Source organism: Neopelma chrysocephalum, unplaced genomic scaffold, assembly GCF_003984885.1.
Source record: "Neopelma chrysocephalum unplaced genomic scaffold, ASM398488v2 Primary Assembly neopelma1_66, whole genome shotgun sequence".
Taxonomy (NCBI): Eukaryota; Metazoa; Chordata; class Aves; order Passeriformes; family Pipridae; genus Neopelma; species Neopelma chrysocephalum.
Genome location: NW_020897725.1, coordinates 14,077,654 through 14,104,330, shown reverse-complemented (window position 1 = coordinate 14,104,330; position 26,677 = coordinate 14,077,654). Strand labels below are relative to the sequence as shown.

Below are 26,677 nucleotides of genomic sequence, written 5' to 3'. Positions count from 1 at the left end.
CCCTGAATACTTCTCTGAACTTCTCAAGTCACACTCCAACCACAGCCCCACCAGACCACACTGAGAGCTTGTGGGAAACAGTGTTGCTCACCAGGACTCGAAAAATAAACCCCTTTTCATGGGCTTGTTGGGCATCTCAGAAGGGAGGTGAAAGACCAAGTGAACTGTGTCACCATCAGTGTGAGTCTGAGAGATAAGAATAAACAAGAGGTGACTGGTGTCTGTACTGTACCTGTTGTATCATTGGAGAGAGGATTTCTGCCTCCAAGGATACTGACTGGCAATTTTTGAAAAGCATTTATGTAAATATCAATTGTGAATACATTTTTTCTGGCAGATTCTGCAGCATGCTTCTGGTCTGACTAAAACCACTAACAGGGGGCGAAAAAAGAGCAAGGAAAATAAATGAAATTTTTGCCAGCTGGAAAAAAAAAACATTTTGTTCGAATTTGGAACAATCCACTCAGGCCAGTTCTTGTTTAATTGGGACTGAGGAGGGACTTTTCTGGCAGAAATATAGCTAATTACTTGACAGGAAAAATTCAAACTCCTCAAAACCATTTCTCCTCATCTCTTCTCAAAGTTACCCGCAGCAACAGTGGTTCCCTGGGGAGCTTGTTAAACCTCCCAGACAACCTCATTGCTAGGAACTTTCTCTCCTCTCAGTTTTATGAACTTCTTTATCTTAAGCCATAACCTCCTGAGTCTGCTCTCAAGGTTGCAAATGATCTCCATTCAAATCATCTGTTGCCTTTCTGTGCTCTGGCCCAGGTGAGGGCTAAGACATCCCTACAGAGAGCATCCATCTGCCCAGCATAAATACACCTCAGTCCAGGAAAATGGGCTGAAACCCACCCAAGGAGAAAGGTCCTTTATTCCTCTTGTGACAGTAATACAAAACATTTGGTCCTACCAAAGCAACCCTGGGTCTTTGAGGTGCTTGTCAGGAGCTTAGTCACCAGGCTCCCTGTATAACTAAGGAAAGGAGCTGCTGAACTAATAGGATTGTCCAATGAAGAAAAGCAGCAGGAAAGCACGTCTCCATTAAAATGTTTCTGGTCTCTTTGCTGTTGGCACAGTGCTTATGCACACAGCTCTACAAAAGAGCAGTGCCACCTCCAGATCCCCCTCCAGGAGGTTGTAGTGTAGTCCTGAGAAGATCTGGGAAGTGTTTGAAGAAGGTGATGAACTTGCTTGAGATGGAACTGGAAAATGCAGCTGTTTTACAGGGGTCAGAAGTGAGAACTGGAGGCTGACTTGTTCTGTGAAAGAGCCTGACCACGACCTGCCAGCCTCAGCAAACTCAAACAAGGTATGGGACTGTCACACCAGTCAATGTGTGAGGTGTATTCAACAGAAAACTACTCATTTTTTATGCAGGGTTTCCCACCAAATCAACTACATGAACTGACCCATCCCAAGCCTAAACTCTTAAAATTCCTCAAGCAGAGTTCTGGGGTCCCACAGTGCATTGCCATGTATTTACCACCCAAAAATGTCTGCAAATTGCATTAATTATCCTGGATTCCAAAATGCTTCTGTCCAGTAGAGTGGTTTATGGAGAGCACTGTATTTGTGTGGGCCTTCATAAAGTGCCTCTGTGGAGTTCAAGGAGCATCTGGACAATGCTCCCGGTCATATGGTTTATTTTAGGTCCTGTGAGGAACAGGGACCCTCCCAACTTGAGATATCCTATGATTCTACAGAGGATCAGCAGATGAAAAAGAAGGGAAAAGTTGCTCCTTTTGGCAGCAAGCAGCTTTAAAATTATTTAAGCTGTAAAGTGAAACTAGAGCCCAAGAACAGCAATGTGCAGTATCCACGCTGTGCTTCAGATAGAGGGACTTCCCCAAGCCCAACACTGCATGAAAATCAATGACTGGGCTGATACTCAGTTCTAGGACAAGGGGAAAATTGCTGAATACAATTAATTCAAAACAACTGTTTTGAGTTAATTCCAAAAACTGAATTTTCCAAAAACTCAACTTTTAGGGGCAGCAGGGGGAGTGATTAAAATAATCCTAAAAAAATCTCAGTATTTTGTAGGGGATTTTAATGACCACTCCAATCAACTTTGGCATTTTATTTTTTCCTCAAAGTTTGAAATTACTTTCATATGAAACACTTCAGGGTCTGCAGCTGTTTGGTTCTCTGGTTGTGTTTGGAAATTCAAGCAATTAGAATAAAAAGTATTCAGTCAATTCAGTTTCTCAGTCACAACTAAAACAGCCTGCTTGGGGTTATTCTTGAAACTTGGGTTGCTTAAGTCATTTAAATAGATTTCTATTTCAGAAACAACACGAGAGCCAACAATTTCACAATTAAAAGCTCGAGGGCTACAAAACTTGGCTCCACCTAAGACTCTTAACATTGTTTTTCATTATCTTAATCACTAGTTTCTTTACATACTAATTTTCCATCCCGTTGCCAACCAGTGCCAATCCAACTTGCTTTTCCATCACCCAGGTGAGTGTTACTCATGTTTTCATGGAAATGTGAAAAAAAAAAACAAACCTGAATACAGTCAGCACAACAGTGTCTATTTTTGCGACTGCTCGTGGACCTCTGTTAACACTGAGTCATAGCTACTGAAGCCACTAGCTCAGGTGTAGCTGCAGAGTTGTTTCCTAGGATTTTCCAAAAATACAGAGGAGGCTGATGGTTTTCCAGATGCAGTTTTGATGACACAGGGCTAAACAATTTGTTTATGCTGGGACCCAGAATATTGCAAACGCCAATTAGGTACGTGACCGATTAGGCAAGGGGAGAGATGAGATAAATCACAGCACGTGGTTGTAACAGGCCTTAGCAGAGCAAAGAGTAAAGCAAGTCCTCCAGGAAGGCTACAGAGGCTTCAGGTCCCACCTGGTGATCAAAACAGACGTGCCCAGTAACACCTGCATAGTTTGGATCCAGTTGGAGCCATGAGGCTGCAAAACAAGCAGGCAGCATGAACAGGGATAAATGCTCAGTTAACTAGAGGTCATCATTTAGTGTCTAGAGCTAAAACTAAACATTTGTGTTGAGATCAGATAAAATACAGTATTTTGTTCTGCTCTGGGCTAGCCCAACAGATTAACAACTATTAATAAATCCACAAAACATTATGTTGTTATGAGAAAGCATTAAGTAACCAAGAATTATAGAATGGTTTGGTTGGGAAGGGACCTTCATGACCATCTAGTTCAAAACCCCTGCCATGGGCAGGGAACACCAGACAACGTTGCTCCAAGCCCCATCCAGCCTGGTCTTGAACACTTCCAGGGATGGGGCATCCACAGCTTCTCTGGGCAACCTGTTCCAGTCCCTTACCACCCTCTGAATAAAGAATTTCTTCCTTATATCTAATCTAAATCTCCCTTCTTTTGGTTTAAAACCCTTCCCCCTTGTGTTACCACTTCCATATAAAAAGTCCCTCTCCAGCTTTTTTATAAGCTCCCGTTAAGCACTGAAAGGCTGTAAGATCTCTTGGGTGAAAGTTCAGCAAATTTGACTCTATGGCATGGGGCAGGAGCCTGTGCAGACAGAAAACTAACTGGTCTTTTTTAGGTATTCACCAGTGTAAACTGGCAATAATACCAGTCAGCTTTCACCAGGGTATGGCTAATGTGAATGAAGTCACTTGAAAATCATCTCAGATTTAAACAACCTCCTGTATTTCAGGCTTTGCTTCAGGATTTTGGTTCTTTGCACATCCAATATGATGAAAATGTATCCATTTTTCAACAAAAATAGAGCGACCGAAATACAAATATCCCTGTGCTGCAATGGAAACCTCATAAACATCACAGTCATGGTTTCATGAGGCAGCTCAGAAGGAAAACTGACTAATCTCAGCTCATTGCCCAAGCAGAGAGAAATAGAACGAGTAAATAGCATTAAAAAAAGAGATTCTGGTCTCTCCATGGCAAGGGAAGCAGTGACTGAACCGAACAAGCCATGCAGTTCTCAAGTGCTGTCTAGCAGCGTCTTAACTGCTCTTGGCACTTGAGGACTGAAAGCCACAGTTCTTGAAGGACTGTCAAGTCACCCCTTGTCACCTATAAACTGCTCTGGAGCTTAATTCCTCACAGTTTTATTGTGAAGATAATTATAGACCGTATAAACTCGAGAGGCAGGATAATTTTTGCAGCCATTAATACCAGCTTTTAGCTGTACAAACCAGGAAAATAATGACAGGGAACTCTTATTCTTCAAGGCATGAACTCATGATGAGACCTCACAAGTGGCAGCAGCAGCAAATCCCATTTTACAGCCTGTAAGGGCCTCTTGGGATGTAACTGCTATCGTGAGCTGGGTTTTTTCCATATGGGGATGGTATGGGAAGGTATAGCTACTGCTTTTAGAAACCTAGAATCATTTCAGTTGGAAAAGACGTTTAAGATCATAAAATCCAACCATTAAACCAGCACTGCTAAGTCCACGATTAAACCATGTCCCCAGGTGCCTCATATACATGTTGTTTAAATGTCTTCAGGGATGGTGACTCCACCACTTCCCTGGGCAGCCTGTGCCAGTGCTTGACTACTCTTTCTATGAAGACATTTTTCCTAATATCCAATCTAAACCTTTCCTGTGCAATTTGAGGGCATTACCTCTGATCCTACTGCTTGTTACCTGAAGAAGAAACCAACCCGTACCTGGCTACAACCTCCTTTCAGGTAGTTGTAGAGAGTGAGAAGGTCCCCCTTGGAGCTTCCTTTCCTCCAGCCTAAACACCCCCAGCTCACTCAGCTGCTCCTCATCAGACTTGTGCTCCAGACCCTTCCCCAGGCTATTATCCTTCTCTGGACACACCCCAGCACTTCAATATCTTTCTTGTCATGAGAGGCCCAAAACTGAACCCAGGATTCAAGGAGGGACCACACCAGTGCCCAGCAGAGGGAGACTCCATGTTCCAGCTCTGGAGGAAGGCAAAGACATCTGCACCATCCTGTTTGCTCAGGGCTGTTGACATTGCTCTGGGGTGACATGAACCAACTGGCTCCAGATGGGTGGACTTTGGGCTGGTGACAGGGCAAAGGGCTGAGTCACACTCTATACCTGCAGGTCCTGTTGGAAGCCATTTGGCTCTCAGACTTCAAAGTCAATTTTGGCCACCACAGGCCACCTGAACTGACCTGCAAATCTGCCTGTCTGGGTCCCAGTCAAAAATTCACAGGGTCTTCTGCCGCTCATAAAACCTTCTTGAGACTCATCTACATCAGGCAAAATATCTTTGGTTGACTTGCCACAAGTCTGCATCTGTAGAAAACAGAAGCATCCCAATGTCTTTAGGGGGGAAAAAAAGGCATCAAGGGACACAGCCTACTTTATACAGCCATTAAAGTTCCAGCGTAATGACATTGTCATGGGGAAGGGTAGGGAGAAGGGTAAAGAGCAGTTTCAAGCTCAGAGCCTGGGTTTCCCATCAGATATTTCACCCTTGGTGAGAGATACCCCAGGGCTAAATTACAGGCCAAATGTGTAAAAGTTGAGACTCACTTTTTCATGTCCTGTTTACAAGTATCCTAGCTGGGAGACCTCACCTGGGCTTCTGGGTGCTCAGATTTGCTTCAAGCATAGCCTCGGGCTTCCCAAACCCATGGCCACTCCCAATTAGGAGACACCTCGGAGAGCTGGCTGTGTCAAACACCATTACATCTGAAAGCAAGTCAAAACAATCCCGAGGGCTTCTGTCCATCCACATGAAGAATTACCTTCTTTTTTGAAAGTCACAGCTTTGAAAGGATTTAGGAGCAGCAGTGGTCTCAGGAGGTTTGGATAATCTAGGAATCCCCACGTTTCATATAAAGCAATTTACACTAGATCTGAACACTGGCAAACAGTCAGCTAAATCCATTATCGCATGATAATGCTCAAACATTTCATTAAGTCCTAACCAGCTGTCCTCTGCTCCCTTACCCCTTTCATCATACAAACATTTCTTTAACTGTCTGAGGGAGGAGAGAGGGAGGATCAGACACAGCCTCGTAAAATTCCTTCACCCGCTTGGCCCGCGGCAAAGTTATTTCTTTTGACACGCGTGTAAAATAATATTGGGGGTGGTGTTTGTTTGGCTTGGCTGGATGGTGAGTTTTCATAACAATTTGGGAAGCCAAGTACCTGTGAAATGGAGTACAGAGAACTCACGGCAGCTTGTTGACAATCCTGCCAGCTGGTTAATTAACATATCTTGTTAAATAGGGAAGACCCCTCGCTCCAGTGTCTATGCCAAGACACAAGGCAAGGCGTTCTGAGCACGATATTGCTCCCTAGTGTTCTGAGGTCCCGTAGGTTATTTCTTTCTTAAAGTTCTCGGGCACTCCATGCCAAACAAACCAGGGGAAGGGAGGGATTGGTACCTTGGGGGGTTCTCCAACTTCCCGTCTCACAAAGTGGATATGTGCATAAGAAGAGTCAGAGAGGTTTTAAGGTGAATTCAGGGTGCTTTCTTTAGGGAAAGCTTTCCCCAAAGTGCCTCAAATCTCTACACACTGCCCAGGGATGCTCCAAGGAATGGGATTCACCACCCTGCTGAGGAGAGGCAGACCATCACTCACACCGGGGAGCAGAGCGTGTCTCCAATCCTCCCTAAACCACAGTTCAGGGGCTTTTCTCCCAGTCCCTCTCCCGGGCAAACATAGCACACGCCTGGACAGCACATCAGTCTCCTGACTGACACTCATTTCTCCCCTGCCAAGACATGAGAATGCGTTTATTTATTATGGGTTAAATATTTGGAGTTGAGTAAGAACCTTAGAGGGAAAAGGTGGGTCTGCTTCCTTGGGTATTTTTTTTCCACCCCCTCACTCTTGTTATAAAAAAATTGGATTTTTTTAAACTAAAATGTTTGTTTTATGGAAAATTACCCTTTCTGACTTTAGGCTCAGCTAAGGGCTGACAATTAACAGCTCTTGAGCAAAAATAAAACGAAGAAATACAATGGAGAAATATCTGGACACGTCTGGACATGTCTGGACATTGCCAGAACGGGTCTAAAATGTCAGGGTGAGGTAAGGATCACGCTTTGCCACAAAAGCAGGCAACAAAAGGACTTAAAAAAAAAGTACTTTTAAATTTTTTTTAGCTATTTTAAAGCAGAGTGTCAAAACATTAGGTAGTCCAATCTGCCACAAACCTATGAGTAACAAGAAGCACACCTTAGAAGTTGTAACTACATCTTGAGATCTCTTCTCAGTGTTTTCAGGTATGTTAGGGTCTCATAGAATTTCCACTAAAATTGCTGAAGTCTTTTCTCTTACCACAGAGTCATTAGGCTTTTCTTCTATAAATATAGGTACATTTTGTTTCTTCCATGGAATAAACTGCATCGTTTTATTAAGCAATATCACAGCTGTGATACAATGGATGTTGTTCTCCTGTCAAGAGTAGGTGTTACACTGGGTTGTCATCAGTGTGGTAGCTTTATCTTCACCATTTGGCTAATTAAGATAATTATTTTGCCACTTTTTGTATCTATAAACATCAGTAACATGTCTTAAAAACAATCATTCTTTGAACAGACTTTGGGAATCGTCACCAGAGGATGGATAGTTTACTGAGTTGTGCATGACTGTGGTCATGCAAGCTTTTCAGCCCTCAGTCTGAATTAGCCTAAAAATAAATACATATTGATCATAGCATTGTAGAATAAATTATTAATGTCAGTTTTTGTTTCTTTAGGGCTTGTACTAGAGTCTCTTTGTTAGACTCCAGATTCATCTTGGTTTTTAATAGCGCGTAGATGTGTACAGTTCTTCCATTTTGCCTTCTGTGGTTTTCCTTTTCTGAAGTCTGGTATGCTTCGTGGTTTATTTATTCATGAGCTGCAGAGAAAGAAGTTCACCATAAAAAAAAAAAATTGTTTTGGAATATATACTTAACGGCGTGTCAAGAAACAGAAAACAATTACACTTACGCAACGTAACGTGCATTTTTACATGCCGCTCGCACGCTGCTTTATGCCTCCCCAGTTTATGTAAGTAATGAAAATTAAATATCATGCTACCCTGCCCAATGTAGTCAGCACAATTAAGGCTAGGAGACGTTAATTGGGAATAAAAAGAACCATGGTCTCTTATGGCAAGTTTGCAGCGGGTGCTTCCAATGCTGCAGGGCCGTGGCTGCCACAGGGAATGAAGCATTTTAATGTCCTGGGGGTTGCTGGGCGCTGTGTGTTGAGGGTTGTGTTCCACAGATGTGACAAATACATGACAAATGCCGCATGTCACCCTCACCATGGTGGCCTGGCACACACATCCCATTGCAGTGCTGGACACGAGAGATGCCTCATGGCCTCCAGAGAGCAGCAGGGGTGAGGCAGTGTGGCAGGATGGGAACCTTCCCCATGGCCAAACATGAGTAAAGGTCTTATTTTTCCTCACAATGATGGACAATTCCGGCAATTTTGGGCCAGAGTGTTTGCAGTATCTCAGGTAGAGAAGGGCACCCACTCCTGCACTTTCCAAGCTGTTGGTTTGGAGCTGTGCTTGGCAAGACTTTGCCTGACAGGGACAAGGGACTCCTTGTCATGTTTCTGTGCAAACGCCCACTACCTTGGTGGGTACAGCACAGGTGGAAGCCTCCATTCACCCTCAGGTTGCCACTTGGGCTCCCTTTCCAACCAAGAACCCCTCTTCAAACCCAGAGCGGTGCCGGCAGGCTCATCCTTCCCCGCCACGCAGCGGGAACAGCCCTGACACAAACTGGGGAATGAGGTGCTGGAAAGCAGTGGCGTGGAAAGGGACCTAGAGGTCCTGGTTGATGGCAAGTTGAATATGAGTCAGTAGTGCCCTGGCAGCCAGGAGGGCCAACTGTGTCCCGGAGGTCATCAGGCAAAGCATCGCCAGCTGGGCCAGGGAAGGGATTGTCCCACTCTGCTCTGCACTGGGGTGTCCACACCTTGAGTACTGTGTGCAGTTTTGGGCACCATGATATAAGAAAAATATTAAGCTATTAGACAGTGTCCAAGGGAGGGCTATGAAGATGGTGAAGGGTCTTGTGGGGAAGCTGTATGAGGAGCAGCTGAGGGCACTTGGCTTGTTCAGCCTGGAGAAGAGGAGACTGAGGGAGACCTCATGGCAGTTACAACTTGCTTGTCAGGAGAAGTGGGAGGGCAGGCACTGATCTTTGCTTGCTGGTGACCAGTGACAGGACCAAAGGGAAGGGCATGAAGCTGTTTCAGGGAAGGTTTAAGTTGGATATTAGGTTGGATATTAGGAAAAGGTTCTTCACTCAGAAGGGTGGTCGGGCACTGAACAGGCTCCCCAGGGAAGTGCTCACAGCACCAAGCCGGACAGAGCTCAAGGAGCATTTGGACAACGCACTCAGGCATATGGTGGGATTCTGTGCAGGACCAGCAGTCGGACTCGATGGCCCCTGTGAATATTCAGTGTGATTTTGTGGCTCTGTGGCTCAGTGACACCTGCCCCGCCATCCCGCTCCCCGGCTCCCCTCAGGTGGGCGCCCCTGGGGGAGACTCCAGGGCGCCTCCGTAGCCCCCCGCCCGTCACCAGACAACGCCCCCCGCCCCCTCCCCAGCGAGACCACGCCTACTCATACATATTCATGACGCTCCGTGCCACCCCTCAGAGAGACCACGCCCCTCACCACATATTCATGACGCAGCCCCTATAGCCCACCGGTGAGGCCACGCCTCTCGTTGCATATTCATGAGCCGAGGGCGGGAGGGGGCGGAAGCGGAAGCGGAAGCGGTGCCGGTTCCCCAGGTCCCGGTTATAAAGCGGCCGCCGCTGCCCCGGAGCCGCCGCGCTCGCGCCGCCGCCGCCCGTGACCGCGTCCCTTCCCCGCCGCCCTCCCTCACCCCCTCACCCCCCCCTCCGCCGCACGGAGCAGGTCCCGGGTGCTGGGGGAGACCCGGGGGCAGGTAAGGGGGGCGTCGGGGTGTGAAAGGTGACCGGAGTGAGGAGGAGATGTGGGAGAGTGGGGCGGCTGGGAGCGGTGGGAGGAGGGAGGTGAGGGGTTGGTGGAGGTGAGGGAGCGTTTGGGGTGAGGGAGATGAGGGGCTTGGGGTGAAGGGCTGGTGAAGGAGAGTTTAGGCTGAGGGAGATGAGGGGCTGGTGAAGGTGAAGAAGGGATTGGAGTGAGGGAGATGAGGCGTTTGGGGTGAAGGTGAGGAAGGGTTTGGGATGAGGGTGAGGGAGGTGAAGGACTGGTGAAGGTGAGGGAGGGTTTGGGGAGAAGGGAGATAAAGGGCTGGTGAAGGTGAGGAATGGTTTGGGATTAGGGAGATGAAGGGTTTGAGGTAAAGGTAAAGAAAGATTTAGCATGAGGATGAGGGAGGTGAAGGGCTGGTGAAGGCAAGGAAGGGTTTGGAGTGAGGGAAATATGGGGCTGGCAAAGGTGAAGAAGGATTTGGAGTGAGGGAGGTGAAGGGCTGAAGGTGAGGAATGGTTTGGGGTGAGGGAGATGATGGGTTTGGGGTGAGGGTGATGAAGGGCTAGTGAAGGTGAGGAAGAGTTTTGGGTGAAGGTGAGGAAGGATTTGGGAGGAGGGAGGTGGAGGGCTGAAGGTGAGGAAGAGTTTGGGGTGAGGGGCTGAGAAGCTTTTTTGGTTGAAGGATTTAAGGGGCTGGAGAGGTGAGAAAGCAGTGAGGAACTTTGGGATGCGGGGTATGTGAGGCCATGAAGATGGAAAAGGGATGAGGATCTTGGGGGTGAAGGAGATATGGGGCTACAGAGGTGGAAACTCGAAATGTTATGTGCTGTGGTGAGGGATTGGGCCAAAGGAGATGTTGGGCTGCAGAGATTGGGAAGGAGTGAGGAGTGAATGGTGGGATGAGTAAGGTGAGGTTGGAGAGACTTCTTTGGGGTGTCTGTGATAGTGAGTCCTACAGAGGTGAGGATGAGAGAGGTGGCTCGTTGCCCCTTTGGGATTGTGTTGGGTGGAGACTGTGCTGAAAGAGGACCTGACAAAGGGACCAAAGATGGAAAATAGTGTAGTTTTTCAGACTATTAAGCGTCACTGGCTTGCCATTTGAATAATTCCACACTTAATCTGTAACCTGACCTCAATGCTTTATCATAAAACAGAGTCTCCCTGCCTGATAGGATGGTGGGAGGGTACTGGGGGAATAAATTAGCACTTAACTCTTAAATCTCTCATGACAGCAGCACTTTTCCTTAAGATGATGTTATCAGTGATTTGCAGCTCTAGGATGCCTTAATTTAGCACTTTTAGCAGGTGCAGAAACTGCTTGGCTTTGAGAAATCCTCTCCCTGTGGGGCAGTTTTCTGTTGGAGTGATTTGCCTCCAGTATTCTTTATGTATAGAGGGGAAAAAGGAGGGGATGAAGAGTTTTAGCCAAGGCTCTGACTTGGCACTGGGTGCTGTGAGTGAATCAACGTTGCTGGAGCTTGGCTAATGCAGGGAATTACAAATGGGAGAGGATGGGAAAGATATTGCAGGATGTTGAATGTTGGACAGGGGAGATGATTTTCTCTCCTTCAGGAAAGGAGAAGATGTTGCAAGAAGTGGATCTGCAGGGACAGGCAGCACTAGGTGCAGAGCACAGACAAATAACTGCAGCATGATGAGGATCCATGGGAAGGAACTGCACTGTTACAGGATGTATCCTTTCTGCTCTGTAAGAACTGCTCCAGCGTGAGCTGCCTCATGTTCCACTGCCTTGATCAAACAGTGCTGCTAAAATATTTAATGAAATATGGCTTGAGCAGGTGAATTCTTCCTGCTTCCCTTCAGAAGTAAGACTTTTTTTGTAAATACCTGGCAGAGGTGGTTGTTGATGTGATTGCACTGACATGGCTTGTGTGTGCCTTCCTCCCTCCCACCACTATTGCAAAAGACAAGGTCCTCCTTGCTTGGTTTGTTTAGTGATTGTACTGGATTGATGAAATGTCCAACAGACCTGATTTTTTCTTTCCTAAATAAGAGGCTTCAGACAAGAGATTAAGGTATTTACTCAATGCTTTGGCTATAAATGCTTTCAGAAGTGCTTTTTACTGTAAGTTTGAAAAGATGACACTACCTTAATCTCCTAAGACTGCATCCAGTAGTCTCTGAGGCATCCAAAAACATATCTGAGTTCCTGTGTCTGTCAAAGGTAGTGGCAGCTGCTGTCTTGGAAGCGAGAGCTTCATTCCTCTATTAATGAGATTAAATTGGATATTTAAGGGAGTTTTCATGACAAAATAACAATTTCCATGATGTAATGGATGGGATCAGTGGAACAACTTCTATTTTAGTTTGCTGTTTGTAATGTCAGGGGCTGGTTTACACTGGTTGGCTCGTGCCCCTCTGAGCAAGTAAATGATAGCAGTTCTCATGCTCAATTATGTATGACTGAGGCATCTTCAGTAAAAGGAAAATGTAATGGTTCTATGGATAAACCCTCCTGTGTAACTGTGGGTTAACCCTTGCAGGACCCTGCTGTTCCCTGGGAGTCTGTTGCTGAGAAAGGAATGAGCAGTACCTGCTCATCTTGCTTGGATGCTGTGGGGACTGCGTGCAATCAAGGGCAATCCCCTCCCTCCAAATTGAAATGTGCCTTAAAAATTAAGTCAGTTTTCAATACAGTTGTATTGTCCTGCCTTATGCTGGCAAGGGAGGTTGTCTTTTGCTGGAGGTGTTCTTCCTTAGTGGTGAGAAGGTGGCAAGAACACTGACTGACAGCTGGTGAACTTGCTGCCCCTTCTGTGTCATGTTACAACAAAACTCATGGAGTGCAACTCTGTTCATGTGCCTTCTCAGTGGGGCAGCAGAAGTGGAATATTTTCATGGCATCCAGCAAAGCGTGGTGTAACTCTGACTGAAACAATGCACATGCTTGTATGTCCAAGTGCATGTGACCCTAAATTTTCACACTGAAGCAAATGTTGGAGCCTTTTGAGGAGCTTTCTGAAGTAACTGCCTTTATTCCTCCATGTGGAAATGCAGGCTCAGAGGAGCTTAGAGCAGGCTGAAGTTGGACCTGTCTTACAGGGCTGTGACCTCCGAGGTTAATTACCTTTACACTCGTTCCAGTCCTGGATTCACTGACAGCTACAAAGTTAGGACTTGGTGATTTAATGTGGCTCTGCTAGTGTGCTGAGGTGGGAATGTGTGGACTCCACCTCTATCCCTGTATAAATTTAAATGGATCACTTATAAAAGTAATGAGAATATTAACACTGGATGGTACCTGCAGAGTAAGTCACCAGCGAAACTGCATCTAATGTTTGAAAAACCTTCTTAAAGTCAAAGTGTGTTGCCAACTGAGTGGCTTAGAAAAGATGTTGAGGCTTTGAGAGGCGTCTTATAAATTCTTGGGTGGAAAGATGATGGCTGGAATGACCTGCTAGCTGCTAGGTAATGCCTGCAGTTGTGAACAGAGCTGCATGTAACACTTCAATACTTCCAGTAGACACTGATTTAAGCTATAAACAGTTCCTTTACCCAGGAGCATTTGATCTTGTCCAGCTTAGTCTGTAAAATCTGCCTGTGATGTACTGCTGCCATCCTTACTTGAACACCTCATGACTCCCAGCATCAATTCCTGGGGTGGGAAGCCAGTTTCACTTGCAGTCTGTGGGCACCTCTACTTGAATGTTAGACAAAACCAGTGCAATCCTTCACATCACGGGCTGCAGCTGGCAGTTCCTTTTGAGCTTAACCAGAGGTCTGTCCCTCTGAACAGCACAAGCCTCCCTAAAATACTCGCACCAAATGATCAAGCAGCGTGTGTTGAGCAGCAGTGCACATGTGCTGGTGTCATGTTTGAAGTGAAAACAAGCTTCACTTGCCCTTCAAACTGACTGCAGTGTGATGGGCTACTTTTAATAGTGTCAAGGCTGTTGCAGTTGAAATGGAGCTTTCCAGTTGATCTGCCAAGAGACCTGCTGTGGAAGCAATGGGGCTGTCGTGACAGGGGGAAGCTTTAGCAGCTTGCAGAGTAACAAGTAACATGAAGAACTATTTGTGCTGCATTTTAGTTTTGCAAAGGTCATTTCCCATGACCTTTATATCTGTAATATTTGCAAGATCCCAGGCTGTGACCTATTCCAACTATAGCCATAAGATTCATCAAAGCTGCAATGGAACAGCCTTGTGTGCAGTTGTTTCCCTCAGAGATGGGTTAACTGATTTGATACAGATTCTGTTGGAGCTCCTGGTCCTTCAACTTAGTGTCAGCCTTACTGAACACTTCCACTCAATAATCTGTTAATTTGAGGATTACAGAGTGTAATGGTCATAGCTTACTTTAATATAATAGCACAAAACCTGTATGAATGGTTGGAAAAATCCTTCTCCTAGGCAGAGCATTACACCTGCCTGGTAACTGCTGTACTGAGTCCAATAAATTTCTAGTGGAGTTGTGTGTTTAGGTCTCCATGCAAAAGCAGAAAACAAATTATTCTGGCATGTCCAGTTGTCAGAGTTGAAGCAGAATGCTGTCAGGATGAGTGATACCACATGTGTAGCTTGACAGATAGCTCATGTTTCAGCCTGAGAGTCACCTTCCTGACAGAAGATCCTGGAGAGCCCAGAAACCAAGCCTGGAAGCAGACCCTGCTCAGCTGTGGAGTGCTGTGAACTAAAGACTTAGCATGTTTTTGGTAAGCTGCTGCTGGTCGGATGACTCTTACAGTCAGCAGCTTATCAGTCACCCACACATCTTGTTTGGGTCACAGCCCTGCTTGGAGTAACCACCCAAAACTTCCACTGGTAACAGATATCATGTCCTACATCTGGGACTGTTAGGGGCTCCTGAATCCAAGCACTGGATAATTATTGCTATTCTGAATAAACTGACTGGTCTGAAGTGTGGTACAGAAGCATAACACTCCTCCAAGTGGAACAAGATACTCTGCATGAAAAAGAGCTGAGTTCATACTATTAAATCTAGAGCTCAGATAGAGTTGCCTGAGACTGAATTTGCCTCGAGTTAAAAGCTGAACTTTGGGCATCTCAGCGATGGGTTCAGAGCTCTGCAGTGTCTGAGCCATGGAGTGGTTTGTGCTGTGAACTGGCACACGGGAGCTATTAACTAAAGCCCCTTGTTGCTGGTACTTCCAACAAGTGCTGTGCAGTCATTTAGACTGCCACTGGCATACGGCTTTATAACAACTTGGGACAAGCAGCCAGGTTTCCTCATCAAACTTGCGCTTGGCAAGTGACTCTGGCAAGCACCAGGACACAGGGCTTTTGTTGGGTAATGATGGGGTTTGGCTTAGGAGCTGCTCCTGACCTTGGTTTTCCCTCAGTGGCACGTAGTCTGCTCCAACACCAATCTCAATGTATAGGTGATGGGAAGTTGATCTCCACAGTCTGGACAACTAATAAAACTTAAACCCCAGTTAAATCTGGGGAAGACTTGATTTCCAGGACTCCTATCTATGAAGGATACAGACTATTAAACTGATCTCTTTAGCTTTAGGAGATCTGGCTGACCCAACACTTCAGGCTTGACTCAGCCTCCTTTGCAGTGTTATATGAAGACTGACTAATCTGGTGGCCTGAGGTGCTCTGGGAGCGGACTGAGACATACTTTCCTTGCACGACTGAAATTGTGAGTCAACAGCTGCTGCTCGTGTAGCAAGGCATAAAAGGGTAGGAGATAAAGCTTAGCCCTAAGGAATAGACCGAAGATGCTTCTAAGAAAGTCTTGGTGTGTAAATGGCAGCAGGAAAGCATTACCCTAGACTGTTTTGCTGAAGTCTGAGGTGGATTTTATCAGTGTTCTGGGGAGAGTAAGGCTGGTGCTCTCAGCAGAGTAGAGAGAGGACCTAGTTTCCTCATCTTGTTTTAAATGAGAGCTCTAATGTTTTTGTAACTGAAATTGAAACCAGTGTTATGCTGACCCTGCATATTTTCTATCCTCTGCTGGCTGGCCTGGACTACTTCTGCATGCAGTATAGTTCATTTATTTTGGAGACTTGAAAACAAGCCATTATCACCCTCTGGTGCCAAATAAATAAATGATCTAACTGGGGGCCGAGCCCAAAGTGCTCTTTTACAAAAGCACAACTGCATGTCACACTTATCTTCTGCATTCTGTCCTTGAATATATGATCAGTCTTTCTGGACCACATCCAGAAAACAGTGGCTTAACCCAGCAAGCGATGACCGCAGAGCAGTCAGATTTCTGTGCCACTTAATTTCCTATCATCACTTACGCTCAGAAAACAATCTTCCAGAATACACTTAATCTGTTTAACCTACAACTTGCTTATCAATCATATGGGAGTACAAATAGCAGGAACAGGAATTAACTATTAAATAGTCTTGATGCTGGTTCTTTGCTTCCAGGTAATGATAGTTTCAGGGATTTGTTGGGTGGGGAGAAGGCACATATGCTGGGTAAAAAATACTCCTCCCATTTTATGAGGGGAATATCTGAGCAAGTACACTGGCCTGAGCAGTCTGGCTCTGGGTACTCCCAGAGGAGTGATTTGACAGTCTGAACTATTGCTCCTTGGAGTAGTGTGGCTGGCCAGCTAACTCCCAAGAGTTCAAAAAATAACCCAAAACAAATGCACAAACTTGCTTTAACACCAGCACATCTAGTGCACATGTCCCATTTGCAGTCTGAAATGTATCTGGGGGGAATCAGCTTGTGCTATGGGCCTGTTCTTTTTCTTGGCTCTTGTGCTGCTTCTAACTGTGGTGTAGGGAGGGAACAGGCTTGCATTTCTCAGCACTGGAGGTATCCTGATTGTTTCTAACATCATAGCACTTCCATCTGCCTAAAAATCAAAGCATTTTCTTCAGTGGGCTTAAAAAGAGTGAATGGGCAGTTACTTATCTGTCCCCTTCATGTTCCCACATTTATTTCTGGCCTTAGGAGCTTGTTTTGCTGCTTTGCTTTCAAATCACCTTCCCAATTTGTCATCTTCCCGTTTTATCTGTTCAAAACTTTTCATGTGCAGCTGCACAGGAGTAGATCTCTCAGTCAAAAGGAGAAATGGAACTGAATCAGATAAGGTATGTCCTCTTCCAGATGGTTGCTCTGCAATAGTTTAGTTTGTGTGACAGTTCAGGGTGCCATTTGAAAATAAGCCTTTTGACCCTATAGTACTAGTAAGTTCTAATCTTCTTTGTATGCATATGACCTGGACATTACCACAGCCTTTCAACTGGGTAGTGGCCCTCAGTTAAGCTATATATAAAAGGGTTTGAGTTCCCATACAGTGAATTTTGTCCTAACATCTTCCCCAGGTGTCCATTCATCTAGTGACCTTGGTATTATATGGTTAGTTATCTCTTACTAGTTAGGAACAGTAGGATATACTCGTGGGCAAATAATAGTCTTTGATGTGATGGCTTAAGATAAAGCCTCACTGCTTTGTCTCAGCATATTCTTAGCCTGTTCATGGCTAGCTCTTAGTAATATCACTTTGTCTATGTAAAACCTAATGAGTCTTAGGGATGTTCAGTATAAACTTGACTCTGTACTCCTTGAACAGATTTCCTTGCATCATCCCACCTATGTACAAGTCACTTCATGGAAAGATATGCTTACACAAAAAACTTCCAGTGCTCAATAACTGCAAACTACTAAACATGTACCTTCATCAGCCTACAAACTTCCAGCTCATTCCAGCAGCCCAACCTGCACAGTATTTCCCTGAACTGCACTTAGTAGCTTTCTCTTCCTCATTAACTATGCTCGTAAATTAACACTTTCCAAGAGGTCAGTTTCAGTGCCATGTTAAGGCTGGTTACTGAATAACTGGTTGTAATTAATGTGTGAATTTATCATTGCTACAATAATGACTACACTGTTTCCTGCACTTCAGCCTCTTTCAGGAGCTCTTGGTCAACAGACTCCTGTCTGGGTGGCTCTGTGAGGAGCCTGTGTATTGCTAACACTTGCAGGATCCTTCAATGAACCTGACAAGTTGCCTTGATTGTGGATCACAACCTCCTTCTGCCTGTTTGGAATTTAGTGATTGATGTGTCCCTGAAGGTCTTTGCTGATTTCTGAAGTTTAGGGGCTTTCCTGGTTACAGCCACTTGATGGGAAGTGGTCAAACATTCCTACTGGAGAAAGCTTTAAGTCTTCACATAGTAATTACTGTATTGACTGGAGATATATATAGATATATAGATATATATATATATATATATATACACACCCCATAGCTTAAAGAAGACATTTTTTTTAAGTAAGTAGGGAATAAGATTTCAACTTCACATGCAGAAATTGCTGCTGTCCAAATGATCTGGAAATCTCACCATAGGAAACAGGATAAGAAAGCTACTGCAATTCTGTGCTTCAGGCTTTCTCAGTTTGCCTTGTATGTGAAAGAAAGTCTCATCTAGAGGTGTTGGTAATGGTTCCCCAAACTTCAGTACTAAAAGTATATTGTCTAATAAGGGCAGAGTCTAATGTCATTGTGTTTAAATACTTTAGCTCTGTATTTATAACATTGCCATGCACTTTACTGTCAGTCTTGCATTTAAATTGGTGTGGTCAGGGTGGAAGTACTGTGCAAATGAAAGCAACACTTTGTTTGTCTCCAGTAGCAGCATTCAGTTCATTAATATTGCATATACCTGTAACTTGGAAAATGAGTTGGAAGCCTCCCTGTGGCAAATATTAAATAAAAATGAGTTCCTTCCTTTTGCATCAATGACTGTCCACCATAATTTTTAATTCTTACCTGGTGCAGTTACACCAGTGCCATTATAATGCTTCATTTTCTTGTTGGCTGTTGATGTAGGGATTAAATAACTTCCTTTCTCATTGTCTGGGTAGTAGTCATATCTTTTCAAAGAATGAGAATAACAAGAACACTGGCCAACTCTTGGCTTTCACCAGAGAAATTTTTAAAATGTTGGACTAGACTGAGAGCAAAGCAGGAAGCCAAGGCTGGAAAATTCTCTGCTCCGTCCTATCTGATAAAGCAAGAGCCCAGAACTTTCCTTCCTTAATTTGTTAGCCTCACACAGCAAACTGGAGCTCTTAAGTTGTTTGATGTGAGCAACTAAGACTACAGCTACACAAATCTGACTTTTTGCATCTGAAAGGGCCTGGGTTTATAGTAATGCTGAGACCCTTCCAGCCTTGCAGGAAGGAATGAAAATCCAGCAGGCTTACGTGGGCGATGAATACATCTCACATTGCTTATATCTGAGCCTGTAATATAATGTTAGATCTGCACTCCCCAGACTGCTAAGTAGGAGTTTAGGCACAGAATTAAACTGTAGATCGTGCAGGCAAAGCCTGAAGGTCTGGGTAGCTCTTTTGATCACTGAGGTGCAGTGTCACATACACGGCAGGATCACCCACACATGTGGGCAGGATGTATCCAAAGTGACAGACAAGTGTTACTGTTCGCAGTCTCGTGGGATTCGAAGTGTGGCTCCAGTGTAGAACTGCCAGTGCTTCTGAAATCAGTGTCATCTCAGCAAATGGTAGTCAGGCCTGCTCCTCCTGGTAGGAAGTGTTTAATAAAAAGCATGTGAGCAGGCACATACATGTGTGCAGTTTATTTTCTGTTCAGCAGAGAAATCTGGGATCAGGCCACTCAAGATCCTACCCAGATGGCTGACTTCCCCCATGGGTGTCCTAAAGTAAACTGGAGTCTGTTTTGATTGCATTATTTTTCAGAAGGAATTTACATTTTGTACCTGGGAGACCTGTCTATGCTAATTACAGTTCCATGTTTTGAAGGCTGGTAACACTTTATTTGCAGGGTTTTGGTCTCCATGCCAGTGAAGGTTTAAGCCTGGATGATGCTTATTAGTACAGGACAAGTATTCCTCCATCAGGCAAAATACAGGATATAGTTGCACATTTTATATTCATCCTGTTTCTTCAGACTTCATGTGTGAGTGGTGAGCAAGGGCACACCAAGTCCTCAGAGGAAGATGGAAAAGCTTTCCTGGCCAAGACTTGTTTGAGTTATCTCTAGTCAGTGTGAACTGCAGTGTGTGTAAGTAGGAAGAATTTTACAGGCATCACATGAACTCTTTTCCTGCAGGATTTGGTCAGAGCACAATGCAAAAAGTGCCAAGGTTGTGGGTTTGATCCCCATAGGGGCCATTCACTTACAATTCGGACTCAATGATCCTTGTTGGTCCCTTCCAACTCAGAATATTCTGTGATTTAGTTTTTCCTGCTAAAGTAGGAATTTGTTATCCCTAACTGTCTATCCGAATTAACTTAAACTCACTCCGCAGTTTGATTTCAAACCAGAATGCAAGATAAGCATAGTGATGTCACATCACAGCTGTTTTAATGTGGAACTGAAACTTAAAGTTAAGTATCTTTTTGCTTAAAAGGAAAGGTTTAAAACAAAATAGAAGTGACCTTTTGAATTATGATTGGTTTACTACATGATCATCTGTACTTCTCCAGAGAATTTTATGGGTCAAAAGTCTGCCCATGTGTTTTGCAGAAATATTTATATAGAGGTAACACATTGAACTTTGAAATTTGTTGCTGGAAGAATAAAAACTGAAAGCTCTTACACGATGATAAATCCATTTCACTTAAATGAGATAAGAGGGATGTGGTGCCCCTGTTTTATCTATTAAATTTTGACTGCTATACAAAGCAACATTAAAATATTTCAAGTCTATTTAGGCTCTTAACCTAAAACATTTAAGGATTTCTTATGCTTAACTGCTGATTGCTTTAATCAAATCTTATTCCTCCCAAAAATCTGGCAGGTGATTGTTCAAATGGTAAACACATTAGTTTATTGCATAAGCTGGTCTTGTAATTGAAAAAGTAAAATGACTAAGCACAATGTTCTCAGTAAAGATGCCAAAATAAAATACAGCCCAGAAGGGCAGGCCATGCTTTTCATTAAAATAAGCTTCAATAACCATGAAATTTATCACCCTAAGGGCTTCCTCACTCTGACAAGCAATTAAAGTGTAAAATGTCAAATTCCTCTATGTACTGACCAGTAACTTGCATCAACTTTAAGATCTTTTTTTAGTCAAACAGTAGATGTACTTTCTTGTTCACAAGCTACAAGAAATTGAGTTTTCTTTTTCAGCTTCCTGTGTTACTGCTGAAGGCTCACACCTACACATGCAGCACTTGCAAATGTCTGTGCCTTTGTGTGTCCTGGTAGGTGGGAAACTGTGTGTGTGCTCACAAGTGAAGATGCAAGAATGACAGGGAGCAACCTCAGCTGGTAGAGCCATGGGATGTTGATCCATGAGTGTGGCAAGGAGGGAGTGAACCTGCTTGTTGTCTTCCTCATGATAAATAACAATTCTGTTACTGGTGTAGAAAATATGCTTTAATTCTGGTTACAACTTGGGCCAATCATTACCTTTCTGATGAAGGAGAGATCACTTCATGTTGTCCTTTCAACAGCTTTCACACTTGAAACCCTCTGTCAAGCTTTTGTTTAGATAAGTAGAATAATCTCATGCCCTTCAGACTTTGTAGTCATGTCTTCTGGCTCCTGTCCTTTTGATTATTTCCTCTCCTAGTTTTTTCTGGTTGGCTCAATTTGATGTACAGCACGCTCTGCTCACTGAAGTGTTTGGCTTGAAAGTTGTTGTGATTTGATGAGGAATTATTAGTCATGTGAGGTGCTCCTCACCTCTAAGAGAACATCAGGACAAAAGTGAGAATATCTCCTTTCAACAGGATACTGACTGGGGTTCTGCTTCTCTGCTGTAATCCACAGGTCTTCCTGAAAAATGTGTAATCCCTTCTCTAGTTGACCTGCTTTCAGGAGCAGTGTTTCCATAAACGTTTGCTGGTTTTTGTTTTTATTTCACACTATCCTTTGCAATCCCCACAGATCTCTGTTCAGTACACCTGCTCTCAGTGCATGAGCTGATAATACTTCTGGACCAACACCAGAAAGCTCCTGAAACCCTACTTGGAAATACTGTTTTGGAGTCAGCTGCTCTTCACAGCAAAAGTTGTGGAAGCTGTTGTAATGTCCTCTAAGTCCACCTGAGCATCCTACCCACACTGGTTTCATCTAAGGTTGACAGAGCCTGAAAATAGAGATGCATGGCACATACTACAGCTTTTTAGTAAAACCTGTGAAATCCTACATGACTGCTAATTTATTAAAACTTGCAAGTGTTTCAGAGTAGGATTTTTCCTGGAAGACTTCTTGAGTGACCGAATCAGGCAAGTCTAGTTGTCCAGAATCAATTTTAAAATCTCTAACTGGAACCAGAGGTCTATAACAAGCTATCCAATATGCCAAAGTGCTTACAAAGGCTTTTAGAAATTCTAGGGAAAATTAATGTCACCACAGCATGACCAGGATTACTGCCAATTGCTCAAAGCCTTGATATTTTTGGTTTTCCTGCTCTTAACACCCCTATACTTTAGGCAGGTGTAGCAGCTCAAATACTTAGGACTAATATGCACATCATTATGTCAAGGTAACAACTTTTTGTCTGATTTTCAAAGACTTGGCCAAGAATGTGGTGAAGTTGAAAGATAAGTCTGCTCATTTCCACAAACTGTTGCCTATAAACACCTTGCAGACATTGAGGGAACCAGCCCAAAGCAGCAAAATAATTCAGGGGTGAATGTTCTATCCCTTATCAACTCCATGTGTGATAAATGGATTTAGCTGGTTCTAATGTTAGACAAAAGAATCTGTAAGTGTTAACTATCTTCATGGGAACTGGGTTGGAAGCCAAGCCACTATCTTGTACCAGAATAAACTGATAAGAGAATACATTCAGTTAAAAGTAGAGCAGTTCTTTAAAGAAATAGTCTGAAGACCTAAAACTCTTTGAGAAGTTGAGATTAGGTAATGTTATGTGCAGTATTCATTTAACCTGACTACTTTAATTTTGCAACTTTTACTCATCCCTTTGTTGTAGAAATTACAACTGTCCTGCTGTTTTCTCCCACAGGTGCAAGCCTGTGATTTCCTCTGCAGTACAGAAAGAAAACACCTCTTTGAAATTCATCTAGTCAAAAACACCAAACGGCCTCAGCCAGGTGTTTGTGTGTTCACATCATACGTGGTCTGAGCTCTGCCATTGGTGATGCTCTGCTCCTTGCTTGGGATGCTGCTGTGGGCAGTGGCCATCTCCTGGCAGATGAACATCAAATCAGTTTTGAAAATGGAACAATTTAATATATTATTGCAAATAGAAGCTTGCAATAGTAAGTTGTAAGTTGATTAGGAGTGACAGGTCAGGGAGCTGGAAGTGTAGCATCTGGAATATTGTAAGGTCAGGCTCAGTTTTCCAGAGAAGCAGTGAGAAGACTGTGTCCATTATACTTTTAAGATCAGAGAACAGAAAGCACTGAGAGCTTACAGAGCTGAATGCTCTACCCTGGGTACCTGTTCTCAACAGCTGCTGCTGGACCACAAGGATGATTAAACCAGAGAAAAGAGTAGAGACTAAAAATCTTGTACTGATGTTTCTTCTACTGTATGAGCAGAGTAGCAGAGATGAATCCAGACTGAATGTGAGTGGAGCAGGATGAGGAAAAGCCAGTGATGCAACCACAAACTTTAAGCAGTTTAATAAAGGTGTGTGCATGACAGAAGATGAATGAGAGCTATTTAACTTTCTTCATGAAGCCCACACTGTTGCTAGATGTTATTACTCAAGTGTAGAGAATGCTCTTGTCAAACTGTTGAAATTCATAAAGCAGGTATCTTCAGTGCATTGAAGGCAGCATTCATGGATCAGCTCTCAGTTTGGTCAGCTGTACGTTCTGGAATAGCTCTACAGCCCTCAGATGGGAGGTCTTTTAATGTCAGGTGCTTGTTAGGCTAATCTTAAGACTTCTCTGAGCAAGACAATTCTGTTCCTGTTTATCCTTCTAATCAACTCCCACCAAATTTCACCAAGCTGTAGGTGATGTGCCTTTTAAAGAGGTGATACTCAGTCTTCATCTGTATTCACTTGACCAGCTCTGGGATCCTAGATTTAAGTGCTAGCTGTAATTTGCACCTACTCACATAGTCTGGAGTCCCTTTTATATTCCTTCCTCGGAAGATGGCTTACACCGACTCAATGTGTATTTTGGTGTCTCCTTAAACAATAGAAGCACAAAACCAAACTTATCTCGTCAGGTGTTCGGGTTGCTGCTTCTTTCTCTGGATTTCCCACTCGGCTTGAGATTTCAGGATCTATCCAGGGTATTAGAATGAGCAACAAAGATTGCTTGTTCTCTGAGTGTACTTCTTAGAGAGGATCCCATGCCTTTCTGAGGATATTAGATGTCTAGTAGAATAACCTGCCAGCTCAACTGTTACATTTCAGTATTGTGCTATTCTGTGCTCTGGAATTCTGGCATTTCCCTCTTTTCATGTGCTGCCTGCAAATATTAAAGGAGCTCTACCTGCTTAGAGAAATACCAGTGATACTATCTGACCACAAATTCATTCTACCTCTGAGAATGATCTGGAAAGGCACTCTAGCTGGTATGCAATTAGCCTTGCATAAAGAAACAACCACTAGATTAGCTTTGTTTTCTAAACAATCAATCATGTTTGTATAGGCTGAACCTTTCACTGCCTTGTTCTTTATGCCAGCAGCCCTGCTTTGAATCTTACAGGTAAATTAACATTGGCTAGGACTTGTTGACTTTAAATATCATTTTTATGCAAAGAAACTCTCCCCTTCCTAAAAGAAGCCTGCCTAGTTCTGTAGAAACTATTGCAACAATATTTTGTTCTTATGGATATTCAGGAAAAGCTGCTTTAGTATGTGTAAGATTAATTCACTGAGGATGTCTTAGGTAATTCAAAGCTGCATTATCTGATAGTAACCTCGAACAGAAAATGCTTGTGAGAGACTGGATGCTTTTAAAACAGCATTTGTTTGTTGTTTGGTTTCTGGGTTTGGTTTTTTGGGGTTTTTTTGGAGAGAGGTTAATGGTTTATAAGGGCAACCAATATTCAAGGTAGGTAAATGTACATTAACATCTCCACTGCCTTTGCAGCCTGCCTGTGGTAGCCCCAGCTGGCTTGTAACATAGTTATAGTGCAGCTGATGAAACCATCGATTCCTCTTAACCACTCTGCCCCTGGAAAATTGTCCCTGTGGGGATTTAAAGGAGTGCAAGTTCTATGCTCCAGATGATGTGATGATACTTACAGTTGCATGGATGAGATCTGCCCCCATCTCACAATGCAGCTTTGTCCCTAAAGGATTCCTTGGGTGATATGTAGAGTTTTCCTTGGAGGATGGCAGCTGTATATTGTACAGGAAGAGTTGATGGACTGACAGAGCATGATTGAATTGTCTGAAAGGGACAGGACCAAACCTAGATGAGATGTGTTTACTTTCGTTTTCACCTGCTGAAGGTGACTGTCAGCTGCAAGAATGTAGTGATTGCACTGACAGAACAGCAGGATATAAACACTTCTTTGGTGCAGATCTGCTGCAGGTCTCATCCCACAGAAGTCCAGATGTCTGCTGTTAAAGTGGCATGGATGCTGGAGCTTGTGCATCCTATAAGGGAAGAACAGCTGACAGTCATTCCCAAATTAGGTAAAAATGCTAAATTGTGACAAGCCTTTGCCAAGTGTTTTGTAGTTCTACAGAGTCACAAATGGAAGAGGTCTGTGTCCTCAAATATTTTCCTGCTAGCTGGTCTTCATGTATCAAGTCCAACTGCCAAGCACTTGTAGCCTCTTATTATTTTAGTGTACGTGTCAGTAAATAACTTATCCTGCCAGTTCTAACAGGGTTACAGCTTGGCAAAACACATTGCTAAAATACCATTCATTCATAATCCAAAATCAAAATATGCCCTGATCAAGCTGCTCTTAAATGTGGCCACCAGCTTTCTACAGGGCTGCTGATAAACCAGCTAAGGCTAAAGCACATTATCTGCAATAAAATTGCCAAAACTGGATGTTTTGTAAATTAGCCCAAGTGTTGTCTGTTCATTACCTGTATTTTTGTCCCCTATAAGGTGTAACCTACTTTACTTGAAGTACTGTTTGTGGAAGTTCTTACTGTATTGTGCCTAAATGCTCTGGATATGGTTTGAAATCAGTGTGGTGATGCAGCCCTTCTAAGGACTGATTTAAGCATATTATTGACCAAACAGTATTTCTCTGATTTTCTTAAGGTTTGTTTATTATTGGGTTTAAGAGGGGATTCTTAATTTTGTTTATCTTACACCTTACTTAAAATATATGGGCTGTGCATGGCTGCTAGGTCAGTTCAAATGTTTATTTAAATAATTGAGGACCTAAATCAAATAGCTCTGCTTCATGGCAGTATACATAAACACATCTGTCACGCTGGTATTTGGGACAGCCTAAAAAACTGGAGCAGGGATCTGCTCAAGTGCTCTAAGCAATGCTTTTTATGGAGTGTGCTTTCTCAACCGTGTTTGTAACTATTTGTACTTCTAAAGGGAGGCACTGGAGGTGTTTACCGAAGGTGCTGCACCCTAAAACTGCAGTTTTCTCTATTAGCACCACCTCATGCGCTGCAGGTGTGGGGCAGGGGGTGAGAAGCAGCTATTTCACCACACCCTTTGCAACGTGGTTTTAGGAGGAGGCGAGATTCCTTTGATGCCAGGGAGGAAGTAAGTAAGAAATAAATTTTTATCTCTAAACACCTTTTATTCATTTCTTTCAGTACTACAGCAGTCAGCTCCATTTAATACTTCACCAGGGGATGTCAGAATATTTTCCTTGGCCCAGATGGTGGGAAGCTCGGCGAGGCTTGGGTGGGGAAGGGAAGGGATCTCTCTCATTTGTGCTGACAAGGATAATTTCCAGCAATCAGGATGAGCCTTTGTGGGCTCAAA

The 26,677-nt window shown here is 43.8% G+C and overlaps 1 protein-coding gene across 6 annotated transcripts in view; it reads left to right on the top strand.

The window, feature by feature from the left end:
- The window catches only part of SLC45A4 (solute carrier family 45 member 4), an 87,457-nt gene that overhangs the window by 12,979 nt on the left and 47,801 nt on the right, over positions 1–26,677 (top strand). The window contains exons 1-2 of one of the 6 annotated variants that reach the window (XM_027684360.1): positions 9,776–9,868; positions 11,452–11,587. The exons of 2 other annotated variants lie outside the window; for them this stretch is intronic. The gene's annotated coding sequence lies outside the window, so the exon portion shown is untranslated. Of the gene's footprint in view, positions 1–9,768; positions 9,869–10,068; positions 10,163–10,301; positions 11,588–19,812; positions 19,881–26,677 lie in introns of those variants that run through there. 3 more of the 6 variants (XM_027684361.1, XM_027684359.1, XM_027684363.1) reach the window with 3 other exon arrangements.